The sequence below is a fragment of the Equus przewalskii genome, chromosome 27, assembly GCF_037783145.1.
Source record: "Equus przewalskii isolate Varuska chromosome 27, EquPr2, whole genome shotgun sequence".
Taxonomy (NCBI): Eukaryota; Metazoa; Chordata; class Mammalia; order Perissodactyla; family Equidae; genus Equus; species Equus przewalskii.
The window spans coordinates 16972397-16977325 of record NC_091857.1 but is presented as its reverse complement, the minus strand read 5'-3'; the positions used below and the strand labels follow the sequence as shown (position 1 = coordinate 16977325).

Below are 4929 nucleotides of genomic sequence, written 5' to 3'. Positions count from 1 at the left end.
TAATTTTATGCCACTGTGTGCCCAGATATTTGGTCAAACTTTATTCTGAGTGTATCTGAGAGGGTGTTTCTAGATTGAGTAAAAAAAACTGCCTTTCCCAATGTGGATGGGATCAGTTTAAGGCCTGAATAGATCAAAAAGACTGACCATCTTGAGAGTAAAGGCAATTCTGCCTAATTGCCTTAGAGCTAGGACATTGCTTTTTTGTGTGTTTTCAATCTCAGACTGTAACGTTGGCTTTTCCTGAATCTTGAGCCTACTAACCTTTGGACTGGAACTACAGTCATCCCTTGGTATCCACAGGGGATTAGTTCAAGGAACTCCTAAGGATACTAAAATCTGCTGGAGCTCAAGTCCCTTATATAAAATGGTGTAGTACAATGAATACAGACAATTCTCTATATCTGCAGGTTTGACATCCACGGATTCAACCAATCTTGGATCTTCCATGGATAGTTGGTTAGTTCCACAAATGCAAAACCCAAGGATACAGATGGCTGACTGTACACTATTGGTTCTCCTGAGATTGGTTAGTTGCTCCTAATGTTACAGGACAAAGTTGAGAAAGAAAAGGATGAGGTCAGGGATTTTAATTCCCAGGTCACGGACCACATAAAGACTGGAACTTCTATGTGTGCCCTGAAGGAGACTCGTCTCCTGTAACCACAGGGCTGACATTGTTGAAAACCTAACCCAGAATCTCACCATTCCAGTGAGTAAATTATAAAGCAAATTGAATTCCCAGCCTCTGAGAGTGCATACTGTTAAAGTGAGGACATTACTTGGTTAGAAAGGGGACTTGTGGGAAGACTCTGATGAAGCTGGGGAGACTGAGTCCCTAAATTTTGATAAGTCTTCTTTGACAGTGGAAGAGGCCTCCCGAATCTCAGTGGAAGTGCTTCTCTATGCTTATTGGAAGAGATTAACTAGTTTCCCTGAGGGAACTGCAATGGCCTCCCGTCACGCGGTTGCCATACAAAACAATGCTGATTCTCCTCAGGATCCACCACCATTACCTCTCTTTGCTTCTAGAACTGTAATTAGACTCAAGTCCCAACAGACCCCTAAAGGTAAGGAACAAAGTATAACCCATGAGGAGATGCACTACATTCCAAAAGAACTACTCGAGTTTTCTAATTTATAAAGACATAAATCTGGAGAACATTGCAGAAATGGAAAAAACTTAAAGATGGATTAGGCTGAATTTATTGATAGGGGTTCACTAAGCAGATTCTGGATTTAATATTGCAGTTTGAAGAGTTACAAATGGCTCTAACTGCTTGCCTGAAACATGGACCCACAGGTGGCCCACAGTGAATGAAATAGAGATGTCAGGCCTGCCTTGATTTAACGTAGAAGGGATTCAAAGGCTTAGAGGGATTGGAATGTTAGATGTGTCATTTAGGGTCTACTCACCCACACTGGGAAGGTTCACAATACACACTTTTCATCATGATTGTGAGAAGTAGATTCGTAAGCTCTGTGACCACTCTTCACTGTAGGATGGACCTCAAGTCAGGGGGAGGAATTGGATCCTGGAGTGTCTAGCACCAAATGGCAGCCCTCAATCACCAAAGGCAAGGTGGGCATGGTTACCATAATAGACCACAGAGTCAAAGCAGTAACCAGAATCGTTTGACTCTTACAGACCTACAGCGTCAATTAGTTGCTCGTGGTATTCCTAGAAGTGAAGTAGGTAGGAAGCCTATTAAAGTCTTACTTGATATGTGTAAGCAGTAAAGTTCTAGGAGAAATGACCAAAAAGCTAATCTGAATCATAAAAACAGAATTTTGAGCCAGTTTACAGGCCCAGAAATCCTTGAATGAAGGGAAGGTCAGGTCCCCTTGAGGAAGGATCCCAGCACACAACCAAAAATGTAGTACTCATCTTTCTCCTAGCCTTCCCTAAAGGGAGCTATGATCTTTTACCAGGGTAATTTTGCCTTAAAGAAAAGGAAATAATCAGACTTTGAGGAACACTGGCTCTGAACTGACACTAATACCAGGAGACTATAATCACTGTGGTCTCCCAGAGTAGGGGCTTATGGAGGGCCCGTGACCAATGAACTTTCAGCTGGGGTCTGTCTCACAGTGGGCCCAGTGGGGCTATCAACACATCCTGTGGTTATTACCCCAGTTCCAAAATGCATAATCAGATTAGATAGACTCAGTTGCTTGTTTTGTTCCCTGACCTATAGACTGAGAGATATTATGATGGAAAGGCCAAGTGGAAGCCACTAGAACTGCCTCTACTTGGGAAAATAGTAAACCAAAAGCAATCTTGGTGAGATTGCAGAGATTCATGCCACCATCAAGGTCTTGAATGATGCAAGAGTGGTGCTTCTCACAACATCCACATTCAACTTGCCTATTTGGCCTGTGCAGAAGACAGACGGATCTTGAAGAATAATAGTAGATTACTGTAACTTTAACCAGGTTGTGACATGAATTGCAGCTGCTATATCAGATATACTTTAATTGCTTGTGCAGATTAACACATCCCCTGGTTTTTGGTATGCAGCTATTGAGGTGGCAATTTTTTTTCTCTCTATACTCGTCAATAAGGACCATCAGAGTAGTTTGTTTTTAGCTGGGAAGGCCAGAAACACACCTTCATTGCCTTATCTCAAGGGTATATCAACTCTCCAGCTCTAAGTCATAATTTAGTTCCCAGAGATCTTTGTGATTTTTCCCTCCCACAAGATATCACACTGGTCCATTACATTGATGACATTATGCTGATTGGGACTTGTGAACAAGAAGAAGCAACTATTCTGGATTTCTTGTTAAGACGTTTGCCTGACAGAGGGTAGGGAAAAATATGACTAAAATTCAGGGAACTTCTACGTCAGTAAAATTTCTAGGAGTCCAGTGGTATGAGGCATGTCGAGATATTCCTTCTAAGGTAAAGGATAAGTTGTTGTATCTGGACACTCTCACCATCAAAAATAAGGCACAACACCTAGTGGGCCTCTTGACTTTGGAGGTAACATATACCTCATTTGGGTGTGTTATTCTGGCCTATTTACTGAGTGATCCAAAAAACTGCTAATTTTGAGTGAGGCCCAGTACAAGAGAAGGCTCTGCCACAGGACTAGGCTGTTGTTCAAGTTGCTCTGCCACTTGGGCCGTGGGATTCAACAGATCCAACGGTGCTTGAATTGTCAATGGCATATAGGGATGCTGTCTAGAGCCTTCAAAGGCCTCTATAGGTGAATCACAGCATAGGCTCTTAGGACTTTTGGAGCAAAGGTCTGCTGTCTTCTGTGGATAACTACCATCCATTTGAGAAACAGCTGTTGGCTTACTAGTGGGCATCAGTAAGACTGAATACTTAACAATGGACTACTAAGTTACCATGCAACCTGAGCTGCCCATTGCAAATTCGGTGTAATTTGCCCTTAAAGTTAGGCATGTAGAGCAGCATTCCATCATTAAATGAAAATGGCATATACATGATCAAGTTTGAGGTAGCCCTGGAGGCACAAGTAAGTTACATGAAGAAGTGGTCCTTAGTCCTGCTACACTGTCTTCTCTTTCCTAGCCTACACCTTTGGCCTCATGGGGAGTTCCCTAAGATTAGTTGACAGGGGAAAAGAAGACTTGGATCTGGTTTTCAGATAGTTCTGCATGATATGCAGGGACTACCTTAAAGTGAACAACTGGAACAATATAGTCTCTTTCTGAGACATCAGTGAAGAACAGTGGTGAAGGAAAATGTTCCCAGTGGGCAGAACTTCAAGCAGTGTACCTAGTTGTTCACTTTGCTTAGAAGGAGAATTAGCTAGATGTGTGATTATATATTGACTCATAGACTGTGGCCAATGGTCTGACTGGATGGTCAGGGACTAAGAAGGTACATGATTGAAAAATTGGTGACACAGAAATGTAGAGAAAATGTATGTGGATACACCTCTCTGAAAGGGCAAAAAACGTGAAGATATTTATGTCTCATGTGAGTGATCATCAAAGGGAGTATTTTAATAATCAAGTGGATAGGAAGACCCATTCTGTGGATACTAGTCGGTTTCTTTCCCCAGCCATCCCTGTCCTCACGCAATGGGCTCATGAACAAAGTGGCCATTGTGGCAAGGATGGAGGTTATGCATGTGTTCAGCAATGTGGGCTTCTACTAACCAAGGCCAACCTGGCTTTGACCACCACTGAGTCCCCAGTCTTCCACCTGCAGAAACCAACTCTGAATCCTCAATATGACACCATTCCCCGGAGTGATCAGCCAGGTACCTGGTGGCAAGTCAATTACATTTGACCATTTCTCTCACTGAAGGGGCAATATTTGTTCTTACTGGAATAGACACTTGCTCTAGATGCAAATTTGCCTTCCCTGCATGTAATACTTCTACCAAAACTTCCATTTGTGGACTTTCAGAATGCCTTGTCGTCATCATAATATTCCACACAGTGTTGCTTCTGACCAAGAACTCCCTTCACAGCAAAAGAGGTATGTCAATGGGCCCATGCTCATGAAATTCACTGGCTTTACCAAGTTCTCCCCAATCCTGAAGTGGCTGGTTTGATAGAATGGCCTTTTGAAGACTCAGTTATGGTGTCAGCTAGGTAACAATACCATGCCAGACTGATGTGATGTTTTCCAGAAAGCTATATATGCTCTGAATCAGCATCCAATATATGGTGTTGTTTCTCCAATAACCAGGATTAATGGGTCCAGGAATCAAGAAGCAGAAATGAGAATGGTACCTTTTTGACCCACTAGCAAAGTTTTTGCTTCATGTTTCCATGACCTTACGCTCTGCTGTCTTAGAGGTTTTAGATCCAAAGGGAGAAACGTTTTCACCAGGAGACATATCAATCTTTCCATTACACTGAAAGTTAAGACTGTCACTCAGCCATTTGGAGCTCCTCATGCTTCCAAATCAACACGCAAAGAAGAGAGCTAAGATGCTAACT

At 42.5% G+C, this 4929-nt stretch overlaps 1 pseudogene; it reads left to right on the top strand.

Moving 5' to 3' along the window:
• The first annotated feature begins 949 nt into the window (after nt 1-949).
• Nucleotides 950-4727, top strand: LOC103551002 (uncharacterized; annotated as a pseudogene).
• Nucleotides 4728-4929: the final 202 nt, after the last annotated feature.